Below are 13,660 nucleotides of genomic sequence, written 5' to 3'. Positions count from 1 at the left end.
ATGAGGGTGAGTAATTACTGACAGAACTTTCATTTTTGGGTGAACTAACCCTTTAACATACTCTAATGACTAGTCTAATGACTACTAGTTACAGCTAGCTAGCTAACTACATGGAGTTACTTATAGTTAGTTGAATGTCTAAAGTGGACTGTCGTGTTACCAAATATATTGCATATTAGCTAATGTTAATAATTGAGACCTTATTGTAAAGTGTTACCGAAAATGTATTATTTTTGGAAGAGCTGAAAACGTAGACCAAGAGAAGATAAGAGACGCATGTGGAGCAGAATCAGGTTAACGGATCGGCGTCAGGTTTCCTCCGCTGAACGCTGCTTTACGTTACACACGGTAATGAAGATGCGAGACAGACAGCGAGAGTGAGACGAGTCTGATGTCTCCCCGGCTGGAGTTATGTGTGTGTGTGTTAAAATGTCTCTTTTTTTATAGCAATGCAAAGCATATAAACAAATTGTCTGTAAACTGAAGCAGTGAGGTTTGATCATTGTCAGTTTTGTTCATTGCAGAGCATAAACCACAGTGCACAGTTTAACTTTATTTAAATACATAATATGTGTCTATGTGCAATAGCCATATTATTACATTTTTATATTGAAATGTGACAAAAAGACAGAAAGCTTGAGAGTGTGTGTCGATATTTTCACTGTATAAAAGTCACATTAAAACTGCTGTTTGAGAAGCCCTTGAAATATGCAATTTTTTCTGGTGACAAACTGGCTGAGCAGAAAAAGTTAAATCCAATCTGATATAATTAGTATTTTAAAGCATGGATTTCATGAGAATTTGCTGCTCTTTCAGTGGATCACAAAGATGCAGTAGAACATCAACACTGAATAAAAACGATTGATAACCATGTGCAGTAAACATTAGAACAAATACAAAATAGTGAGCAATCCAACACAATTAATTAAAATTTTCTATGTGGAATAATATATTAGTAATTACAGGTGAAACTCAAAAAATTTGAATATCGTGCAAAAGTTATTTTTATAATTTTTATAATTTTGGCTTATAGTTTATGAAAACCCCAAATTCAAAATCTTTTTGAATATTACATGAAATCAATAAAAAAAAGGATTTTAACACCAGAAATGTCGGCCCTCTGAAAAGTATATGCATATGTATATACTGTAGTTATATATACTAAATATATTAGATTCACCTTTTAATTTGAATCACTGAAATACATGAACTTTTGCACGATATTCAAATTTTTCGAGTGTCACCTGTATATGTAATATAAAAAACATACTATTATATTATATGTATTGCTGTTAATTATAACTAAAACATAATTATTATGTGTAATTTCACATAATTTCACTTCTTATGTTCAACCAAAGAATTCCTTTTTTGATTGTAATTTTTCAAGTGTAACGAAATGACCAATGTTATTATTCATTGTGTAATATTTGTTGGAGTATTACTGGTCGCTGTTGTGTGACTGTTGAATCTGCTCACAATTGTCACGGATGGTAGTGTTAATAAAGCGCAAAACGAAGAACTCAAACAAAGAATAGTCTTCAATCCAATAATCCACAGTGGAATCACAGGGAGCAACACAACCGCTTTAATCACAAAAACAACAGGGAATAAAGAACAGACAGAAGTCAGGGATTAAATACACTGGGAGAGATCATTAACAGAGCAGGAACAGGTGTGGGGTTAATTTACAACCAAACTATAGGGACACACACAGGATAACGAGCACGGGAAAACACAGGAAAACACAGTCCAAACAAGCACGGGAAAACACGGGAAAACACAGTCCAAACGAGCTCGGGAAAACACAGGAAAACACAGTCCAAACAAGCACGGGAAAACACAGTCCAAACGAGCACGGGAAAACACAGGAAAACACAGTCCAAACGAGCACGGGAAAACACAGTCCAAACAAGCACGGGAAAACACAGTCCAAACGAGCACGGGAAAACACAGGAAAACACAGTCCAAACAAGCAAGGGAAAACACAGTCCAAACAAGCACAGGAAAACACAGTCCAAACGAGCACGGGAAAACACGGGAAAACACAGTCCAAACAAGCACGGGAAAACACAGTCCAAACAAGCACAGGAAAACACAGTCCAAACGAGCACGGGAAAACACAGTCCAAACGAGCACGGGAAAACACAGTCCAAACAAGCACGGGAAAACACAGTCCAAACGAGCACGGGAAAACACAGTCCAAACAAGCACGGGAAAACACAGTCCAAACGAGCACGGGAAAACACGGGAAAACACAGTCCAAACAAGCACGGGAAAACACAGTCCAAACGAGCACGGGAAAACACAGTCCAAACAAGCACGGGAAAACACAGTCCAAACGAGCACGGGAAAACACGGGAAAACACAGTCCAAACAAGCACGGGAAAACACAGTCCAAACGAGCACGGGAAAACACGGGAAAACACAGTCCAAACAAGCACGGGAAAACACAGTCCAAACGAGCACGGGAAAACACGGGAAAACACAGTCCAAACGAGCTCGGGAAAACACAGGAAAACACAGTCCAAACGAGCACGGGAAAACACAGGAAAACACAGTCCAAACGAGCACGGGAAAACACAGTCCAAACAAGCACAGGAAAACACGGGAAAACGAGCACGGGAAAACACAGGCAAACAAACCCGTTACAGCAATATGCTTCTAATCTGCTGTGTTTTCTCTGTTGCTGTTGTGGATGAGGTGGAGGAGCAGGTGTGTTGACTGGCATATGGTTAATGGAAGAGAAGGAAAGTCATGCGTCTTTTAGGAACATCCCAAAAATCCTTGGAATGTAATTGAGCTCAGGGGCCCACAGGACACACACACACACACACACACGCACGCACGCACGCACGTAGAGAACAAACAGGCAGGAAAAGAAAAAGAGGTGAATTCTGCGAGATGTTTAAAGAACAGGCTTAAATCAGGACGCCGGGCTTGAGGATATCCGGAGTCTTAATTAAGACCAGAGGAGCCAATAAAACACACACGTTTCTGTGTCGGGCTAGACTGGGACATGGGATCTGAGTTCCTCTCTGAGCCATCTGATCGGAAGAGTGTTTCCTCTTCTCACACCTAATATGGAGTTATGTGAACAGTTCAGTTAACTAAAAATAAGAAAATAAAGGCTAAATTAAGAGAATGGGAGCTTCAAATGTGCTTGAGGAAGCTTGCAGAAGTGCAGTTCAGTCTTCTCTATGTCTGTTCTTTCTTCCCAGCTTTGTTGATGTAATTGTACAGTGATTCTTGCAGAAGACTCGCTGATCATCAACCCTGAGAAAAACACCCCAAAAGTCACTATAATAACACTATAATGGTGATAATCATGCATCAGCGTGGGGTTTATGATTAATGTGTATTGGCCCTCTTACATTTGCTGAATGCTGCCAAAACTTACATCATATTTTTTAAACAAGCCAATAAATTCATTGAACATCTTACCGTTGGGTATTTATGACTAGTTGGAGCTTATCCTGACTTTAAGAGGTTATTTACAATGATTTTAAAGGACATTCTTTTCCGAAATTCAAATTCCTGTTATATCTTAAGAAAAACTCTTAAAAGAGTATTATTATTAGAAAAATATTCCTGACTTTAGTCTTAAAGTCCCCCTGTAGTCAGTAATTGTATCCCTTAAAACTCATCTTCGATCATCAAAATGTCATATAAAAAAAATAAAAATTCCTGTGATTTTTACATTTTTTATTCTTGCCCTAAAATAGCTTTAATGCAACTCTACACCCTTGCCTCATTTAATATACGCAAAACCATGAATATGCAAATTAGTCCCGCCTCCTCTCACTCACACCAGCTGTACAAGCCGATGTATCAGAATAGTAATGCGTTTTATGTATCACTCTAGTCTTATGCTTGACTATCAAACGGCTAATAATGTGATGCTAATGTTACAAAACCATGTTCCCATTCGCATCTCAGAGTCAGACAGCAGCCGTTTAACAATCAGTATCCTTAGAAACGCTTTGAACAACTCCGAACGTCAGTGGAGAAAAACATATACTTCAACATAACATCATAATATAGGCTCAAACTCAAAATGACATATTTAAATGTTTTTTCCTTGAAAATAAATTCTTCATGCCTTAAAATATCTTGAATGTAACTCGACACCCTTGCCTCATTTAGTATACGCGGTTCTATGAATATGCAAATGAGCCCCGCCTCCACTCACTCACTCAGCTCAGAGATCCACTGGTTGACGATCACACGTTGATCTGATTGGTTACAAGGTAGTTTGTGACGTCAGAAACACCAGCGATTTCAAAGCGTGTTTTTGAGACTGACTTATGAATTTACACATGGTTTGTCTTAAAGCATATTAAACATTAACAACATTAAAAACTTGATTTTCACCACAGGGGGACTTTAGTAGAAGATAAAAATAAAAACAGTTAAAAGTTAAGAATGTTTTGTGAATCCAGAACCAGAAATCTCTGGACTGGTTCTTATTCAGTCCAATAGCGGAGTTATTTTTTCTCTTCTTTTTTTTATTTATTCATTTATATACTGTATGCGTTTAGTTGTTCATTGATATACTTTGCCCTGCCTCATGTTTTCAGAGGTAATAGTTATTACATTTTAATGAAATATGATGTAGATTGTGCATTGGTGAATTGTGCACAACAGGAACCATGCAGGTTTATCAAACTTAACTCCTTTGATTCTGAAAACCACGGTAAATGTTGTGGTGTGTCAGTCACCAAAGCGAGTCCGGTGAGTTTACTCCAGGTGAATGTCAGAGCGTGTAAACGTCACTGGGTTTCAGAGGACAATATTACACATGCATGTTCTCAGAATACGGCAGGAGTTCCTTCAAAAATTAAAGGTATTGATTTCAAAGACATTGATTTATTTTATTTTATATCTTGGCTTAAAAGAAAACTGATTTAATGCAAATTCAGTCGAGTTTCTACCCTGCACATTCCACAACCTCACACACACACACACACACACACACACACACACACACACACACACACACACACACACACACACACACACACACACACACACACACACACACACACTACTGACTGCAGGGCTATTGAGGACACACCCCTCAATCTGCTTTCATTTTACATCTGGAATGGGAATCATAGGGAATAAGTTTATTTTATTCAGCTTTATTCTTGTTTTTTTGTTGTTTAATGAAAGAATTGATTAAAGTTCTACTCACACATACATTTTTAAGTCAAAAATGTCATTTTTTTATTTTTTATTATTAGTTGGCATGCATATTGGCTTAAGACAAAACAAAATGTTTATATTGATAAAGACTGTATATGATACAGCTTAACTTCCCATAGAACGTTTCTGAAAATGTTTCTCCCCTTTTGTAACCCTAGTTGTGTTACCTATAAGTTATCGAAGTATTATTGACACCAGTGATACAGTAACATCACCCATCGTATTATCTCTAATTAAAGTCCCACTGAAGTGCCTTGAAACACGCAGAATTATTCAGTGTGTTGACGTAATTCCCACTGAAACAGAAGACAGGGCGGGGCATATCAATCAGCTCCTCCCCCTTTTTTAAAACAGCCAATAGCGTTTAGTTCATCAGCTTAGCCAGAGCCGTTGAGCTCGGTAAAGCTGCAGTTTCCTCCTAATCTCTAACCGTTTCTCCTCCACGTCTCTTTAAAACACAGCATTCTGTGCAGAATTCAGATGGATACGCAAAAATCTACTTTAGTTATATTCTTTGTTTTGAAACAGCACTCAGGTGCCATAGCAAATACTGGACGTATAGGGCCCTATTTTAACGATCTGAAACGCAAGTATCAAGCGCGAAACGCAAGTAACTTTGTGGGCGGGTCTCGGGCGCTGTTGCTATTATACCGGCGGGATAAATGCCTCTTGCGCCCGACGCAAATCTAAAATGTGTTGGTCTGAAGTAGCTTCATTATTCATAGGTGTGGTTTGGGCGTAACGTGAAATAAACCAATCAGAGCGTCATCTTACATAAAGGGAATCCTTTAAGAGCAGGCGCGCTTGTTCCATGGCGGTTTGCTATTATAACGGCGGGTTTGCCAGACGCACGCCAGGAGCGGTTCACAGCCGAGGAGACCGACGTTCTCGTCAGGGCCGTAAAACACAGAGAAGTGACATTGTATGAGGATGGAGAAACACACCCAAATTAACTTCGCTTAAACAGGCGTATGATAATTTGGGTAAATGTGTAAGCTAGATTTATGCCTATTTTTTCACATCTTCATGGACACCACAATGGTTTCCCTCGTGTGGAATATTTTTCCGTGTAATAATGTATGGTTTTCTAAAAATGTGAATTGCTGCTTCTGTGTAGATGAGAGAAGCAAAGTGTATGTGCGTTGTGCACACGCTACATTGATTATGGCCAAGCATGCGCCCTTAAAATAGCATCTGAATAACATGCGCAACGCGCCACTGACTTTAGACTAGGTTTTTCCTGGTCTGTGGAGGAATTGTTTTCTAAACCTGCAAAATATGTTTGCACCGGAACACGCCTCCTCTTTTCGCTGAACCGCCACCGGGAGCGCAAATGCATTTACTAGTTTACCGACGTGCGTCTGTGGAGGGAAAAGTCCGCTGTGCGCTGGTGCAAAATAGGAATGATACATGCGTCGCTGTACAAAGTCAATTGCGCTAGGTGCAAGATAGGGCCCATAGAGTCACATTCTGGTTGTTGGTTAGGGGTTATATATACGTCTTATGTTACTTTTGTAACGTGGACAATTAATGTTTGTAAGCTTTTACATGTCACCATGCTTCCGCCATTTATGCTTAATGATAATAACAATACGTATGATGACGCATTTCTGAGAGTGTTACCGTTCGGTTTACGACTCCCTACAAAGGTCTTCAATTCAGCTTTATGAAACCTGCCGAAACCCTGTAATTGAACTGACTCGTATGACTATGGTTTTCTCTGATCTTTGGGCTCTAACTGTTGGCAAGGCCACACTAAAAGTACTTTGAAGCCGTTCCCCGTGTCTAATTATTGTAGTATTTGTTCATTGATCTGTGTTTTTTGGCATCCGTGTTCTCTGTGAGTCATTGTGGATGTTGGAGACGTCGTGGTGCGAGTTTGATTCAAATAATGGATCTGAACCGCTCTGAAATTGCTTAAAGTATTCATCACCCTTGAAGTATTTTTAATGAATCAACAGACATGGATCGGCTTGAGGTTCTCTAGAAACTTTTAAAGCGCAAGCAAGACGGGCTCACAAAAGCAGGACGGCTGATAATTAGCAGGACTGAAGCGGGTCCCCGCCGGGCCCCTGAACGCTTGATTTGTGCTGCTGGATCCTTAAACTAGCAGGCCGTGATCTATAACCCCTCTCGCAGTCAGATGTCTGTAATTGGACGCTTTATCCTTCTCTGAACCCCGTCAAGAGCAAATAAGGCAGCCGGAGCGTTTCCCAGAGTGATAACACACAGGGCGTGTGGAGTGTCACATGGTAAAGCTGTGAGAGATGAACAGTTTGCTTAATGTGATGTTCTTTCTCTACTATTTTCATGCAATCTTCCTGCAAATGTCTTTTGTTTTCAGAGGAAAAGCACATTCATTTCTGTTGTAGTGCAGAATGGCTCATTGAGTGTGTCGTAATGATTCCCACGAGACTCTCATCAAACCGCAAAAGAGAGATAAGTGGATCACGACTTCCATAATATTATGGATTTTGCATCAAGCTTGTAGTTGAATCTTAGTAATAAATATGAATATATTTCTTTTCTTTTTTTGACTTGAAAAAATAGGCTATATATTTTTTTATTTTCGAAATATCTAACCTGACGATTCCAATTTCCGCTTTTCTCCGTGTGGACCTGCCGTTTTTACCGATTCAGATTTTCTAAGAACTGTAATTGACAGCAGATACAAACAAAAATCTACTTTTCTTCAATGCAAAATTTTATTTATAAAAAAAACTAAACAAACCAGAAGTAAAAAGTCAGTAATAGAATAAGAACAAATAAGCTAATTGCAAACAACAGCATAAATAAATGCAACTGAATAAAGCGAGCTATGAAATAAACATGGCTTTATGTTTTTCAGCTGGGTCTGACAGTAAGTTAGTATTCAAGAACAGAAATAAAAGTAATCAAATGTAAAATATCACTGGATAGTCTTAATTTTAAAGATGAAATACAGATTAATGCTTACAATTAAAGTTACAAAAGTTATTCAGTCAAGAGCAGCGAATGATTTTCTTGGTCTTTTGTTCTCAAAACTGACCTTTTTTAACTGAATACTTGCCAAGACGGGCATTTTGACATAATTTTGTGTGTATTTGACCGTTTGGCCACTCATTTTGGTACTTGCGACTCTCGAGCCGTTTGAGAGGCGACTTGTATGGATCACTAATGCACACGCTTTTGGTACGAGTGCGAAACCTGCGGGAATTAGTCAAATTATGTGCAATACAAGCACTATGTAACAGGAGCGAATGAGACGAGCGAGTGAGAGGCAGCTGGTGTGTGTCACTGACGTTATTGCCTGTGCCGCTGGAAACAAAACGGACCGGTTATGCGGAAAACCATCTGATTCCCGTCCCTGGCCGGTCGATCGGTGCATCTCTAATTATATTTCACCTGCAACAACATTGTCAACTTTTATAAAGATACGTTTGGTCATCAACACGCAGACTTCAGCTTTAAATAGCAGTCTATTTGCCATTCAATGTTCACAGACACTACTAGTCAATATCACAATTTTATTACAATCTTTTGATTTATTCATCCAAAATTTGACAAGTCTTAAATCTGGAAGTCATAGGGCTCTAAGCCCTATCCGGACGGTAGTTGTTTCTCATGGGGAACGTAAGGTATTTTCGGCATTTACAGGGTTTAGTCTGTGATTTTATTGCCGGCCGAATCCAGAATGTCAGTGTTTTTCTCCCACTATCAGCGTAAAAATCCCCAGCCGAGTTACCTACTGTTTTTTGACAAACACCAAGGTCTCGCAGTGATTTATTCCTGCCTGAATCCACATCACTGAGTTTACTAGAAGAGAAAGAGATCAATAAAAAATTCAGTTTAAATCCTGTTTGACCACTGCAGAGCACTGTACAATAACTCTTACACTTAGGATGCATTTCATTGATCTAGCCTACACTTTTATTACTGAAATGCTGGAAGAACTAATATTACTACATATCACATATGTATTATTACAAATCACTGCTCAAAGGAGAAAGAAAAGAAAAGCATGTACACATTTGAAATGGGCCGTTATTATGGCAGCATTTATATACATAAACCAAGCAGCTTTATGTTTACCTCATGTAAATAAGAGACTTTATTAACTTATTTCCACTAATTTCCACATTTTTAAAATGGCATCCATCATTTTGAGAGAAAGTACAAGACAGAAAACAATTTTAACTGTAGCGCATCTGTCTTCCTATTTTTAAACAGGAGATTAAAGGTCCCATATTGTACACCTTTCTGAAGTTTTATTTTAGGTTTTGATGTCCTTTAGAATATATATTTGCAGTATAATTACCAAAAACCATCTCAATATATTTTTACAGCTCCTTTCTCTGGAGCTCTGCCGATTTTGGCCTGTCTACTTAATATTCACGAGCCTCTCTTCTGATTGGCCTGTTGTTTTCTGAGTGACCCACCATTGGTGGGGGTGGAGACTGAAGGCGGTGACTGAGTAGTTCTGACATCACATTTATATGGAAGTCACAACGGCTCGTGAAAAGGCACTTAATGCAGGCTGTGTGCATGTGTCTGTGGATCGACTTTTGAAACTTATATGGTAGTTTCATCGCCCCTAGACCTCAGTTATCATGAACAAAGCCAGGAAATTTCAGTTTTGACAATATAGGACCTTTAAATAACCAGAAAATAAATAGGATATTATTTTCCTATTGAAGTAAATATGAATTTATTCTAATTAATCCAAGCATATGACATGTTATGCACAGCAGACAGTCATGTGACTGACCACGTGAGCAGCGCTCTCCCGGGTTCGTAGGATCACAGAACTCATTTTTATCATGCAAATTTATTTTTACGGACGTCCACATGAGAAGCAATCACCGTCTGAATAGGGCTCTAGATAGTGTTTGTGGTTTTGACATCCTCAGTGTGTGGTTTCTGAGATCTGATCACAGCGTATCCAGCGCTGACCACTTGTGATCACCAAAATTGTGATTGTCGAAAATATCTTATTACAAGAAGATAGAAAAAATGCCCAAGTTTCACTTTTCCCTCACACAAAGCTATTGTGTGGCTTCAGAAGACATAGAGGCTTTGGGATACTTAAATTTTTTTTTTTTTTTTTTTTTTTTTTTTGTAGGGGTGTAACAATATATTGTGTACAAAAAAGCTAAAATATGTATCGTGGATAGTTCACCCTAAATTAAAATTTCTGTGTGAAAAAAAATTCAAGTTTTGACACTAAACCTCACAAATACAGAGTTTTAGTGTCAGTCCTACATTAAACTACTGTTGAAAATAATGTATAATAATGCAATGGTGGAATATGTGTGTGTCCTGATAATGCCAAATGTCTGATGTTACCAGTAAAAAGTCCTACATTATTTTAAACATATCTAGTCAGTGACAGTGAAAGCATGTTCGTCTAAAATAATTTCAGCTTCAGAATCATGAATATTGTTATTCTGGTGTGTCTATTATCCTGCATTGGGTTTCAACACCAAGTCCAAGTCTATTCATTTACACACACAATGTAATTTCAAATTGAGCATTTTAATCAACAGTTCATTTTTTGTAAACCTTTTATCATATGTCTTGAAGTATCGCAATAATATCGTATCGTGAGTTCAGTATCGTGATATGTATCGAATAGGGATGTTAACGATTCATTGACGATAATACATTTAATCAATAAAAGGAATAGACTGTGGATTAAGCAGGCTCATGCGCGTGCGTGTGCTCAACCGCGAAACATATAAAGCGAGTGTGCCGGAGTTACACATTCATCATGAATATAAGTTTGCGTGTGCATTCGCTGCCTTTTTTTGTGTGCAAATATAAGTTGTAATATTGTGTTTATTTTGTGTAGGCCTATCTCATATAGGATGCATTTGGTTAAGAATTAACACTGTAGTAAAGCGTACGGTGATCAGCTTCAGCGCGCGCAGCTCATACGGCAATGCATGACTAATAATAACTATGATTGGGACTGTCATATTAGCCTACATAACATGAGAACACTATTTTATTAAATCGTTGTGAATTCATTGTGTTTAGTTGCCGTTTTCAGCGTGTTGTTCCAAGAAGAGCGGAGCCTACACAGGCGGCGTTGGTGACATGTTGTATTAGTCCTTATATTAGATTATTAAATAAGTAATTTAATTAAATGATCAATCACATCGAAACATTTTACAATCCTACAAGCCCTTTATTTATATTAAAAACCCATCTCGTTCATTTGGTGAGGAACGAAGCGTTTTGAGCAGCGTTTGCAGACCCTATTAAGGCTAGCGATGAATCGATTAATTGATCGTTAATTTAAACGACGATCGATCATGGGAATTTGTGAAAATTGACATCCCTAGTATTGAATCATGACATGAGGGTCTCCTTACACCCCTACATTTATTGCATCAGTATATATACACCAAAGCACAGATTTTGGCTTCGGCTCAGGTGTGTGGCAGTATCGGTGTGAGAACGGATAGGAGAGTGACAGCAGTTTTCCCCCTAGCTGTCAGGGTTTCAGCAGAAGAAAACCTTTCTTTTCATTTTCCCTCATTTTCAGACTCTTGTTTCTTCGCTCCAGGCTTATTGTCCAACTCAGTTTCACTCACATACCCTGCTTTAAAGCCATTACTCATGCAGTCAGTCATGCCAGTCCGAATCCTCTCCATGTTTTATATCTCTCTGTGACAGCTTTATTACCGGTGTCCCATGATTTCCCATGATTAATGCCTGATACACGGGTGCTTTAAAGGGGACATATCATGAAAATCTGACCTTTTTCATGTTTAAGTGCTACAATCACCTGCTGTTAGCATTCCATTGACTCCCATTCATTTTGGCGTCACTTTGACAGCGAATAACTTTATATCTGAGGCGTTTAAAGACTCCATTTGTCCATTATTTATTTCTAAAGAAACACGAAAATGTATAAAAGGCTCCATTACCTTGTATCTTACGTTATGGTAGAAGCAGTGTTTGTAAAAATAGGCTAACGATTGCGTCATAACCACGCGACTCTCTGTCGCACAGTAGAGAGATTACCGTATGGACAGGAGGAGAAGCTCGCGGGCAATCGGGGGGACGTGGAGGCAAAGTGACAAAATAATTAATCAGAATACTTAGCAAAAGTTTCTCCTGCTCCTAGCTCATGGACACCTCCTACTCACACTCTCCGTCTCTGCAAGTTTCGGAAGGGAATGATTCAGATTTCTCTCGGCACAGCTACTAGAAGACAGACGGGTTGCTCACGTCACATCTACGTCGTCAAGCTCAGTTTGAGTCTGCGCAGTACGCTCGACCATCAGGAAGTGAGAGCTTCTAATTGACTTCACTTTTCTCCGTTGAATCCAATGGGGTCGCTGTGTCCATTTCTTTTACTGTCTATGATTTATATGACACTTTAAGGAAGACGCTCGTTCCGCGCATCATACATCATTACGCTATTTAATGTCATTGCACATGCGCAGTCCTTTCAGTTTCGGTTTTCAATCCGATCAAGTGTATACATGTTCTCTCGATCGGATTAACAAAAGGAATAAACCACCCCTTTCAATCCGATCGAAATTTCATTCTGTCAATCCGATTATAAGTGTCCATGTAAACGCAGCTAGTGTAACCAGTAACGCAATGGCAGAAGTTCGAGCAAAGCATGAAACTGTTCTGTCGTTGCTGCACAGACGAGCCCTGAACACTGTTATAAAGAACTCAGGGAACTGTGACAACTTGTGTAAAAGTTAAACATGACGGTACATGCAAGTCAATGAATTAATGTAACTCCACAATAACTACATAAATGTCTCCACTAACCATTCAGAAACGTCCAGGTGCGTCTAAAAGTGAAACTCTTCCTGAGGCTGCACTCGCTACTGGTATTTGTGAGATTCTGGATGAGTGAGATTGGTGTGTTTTGTTATCGTATCTGAAGCACATGTAAAGGATCGACCGTCTTCTGAACGGAGTCGGAGCAGCGGCTCATTTGCATTTAAAGGGAATGCAAATTTAAATGCAAATCTTTTTTTGCTCACCTCAAAAAAAGCTATAATAAATGATCTGGGGGGGAATTTTGAGCTGAAATTTCGCAGGCACTGGGGACACCATATATTTATTACATTATGTGGAAAGGACATAATATGTCACTTTTAAACCTTTTAGACCAAGATGAACCACACATTTTGCTTTCCTTCACATTCAGTGCTGGTTCGCTGTTGGCAGGCATCTGAAAGTTGCTTAATGTTATTATTGGGTGGAAGAGACAAAAGGTTAAGTCAACAAACTCATGGAGCAGAGGGGAAAGGAAACCATGGGATGTTGCAACATACAGGATTTTGATTGTGTATGTGGGTGAACGGGCTCATCCTTCACATTAACCAGTGCAGGTTAGTGTAAGGACACAACTGTCGATGTGTAATGATCACATTCCCTGAGTAGCACTGGGCATTGAGACAAATTTCTTGATTTGATTCACAAGCTTTCGATTTGATTC

General features: G+C 39.0%; 1 protein-coding gene and 1 long non-coding RNA gene across 2 annotated transcripts in view; both read left to right on the top strand.

The window, feature by feature from the left end:
* Nucleotides 1-13,660, top strand: part of rbms2a (RNA binding motif, single stranded interacting protein 2a) — a 72,272-nt gene that overhangs the window by 11,668 nt on the left and 46,944 nt on the right. The window lies entirely within an intron of this gene.
* On the top strand, nt 1,156-3,858 carry LOC309488398. Its single transcript, XR_014202118.1, has 3 exons — nt 1,156-1,750; nt 2,177-2,260; nt 2,621-3,858. It is a non-coding gene; the product is annotated as an uncharacterized lncRNA (long non-coding RNA).

Source organism: Leuciscus leuciscus, assembly GCF_965113295.1.
Source record: "Leuciscus leuciscus genome assembly, chromosome: 23".
Taxonomy (NCBI): domain Eukaryota; kingdom Metazoa; phylum Chordata; class Actinopteri; order Cypriniformes; family Leuciscidae; genus Leuciscus; species Leuciscus leuciscus.
Note: the sequence above shows the minus strand (reverse complement) of the source record. Positions and strands in the feature narration are given on the sequence as shown.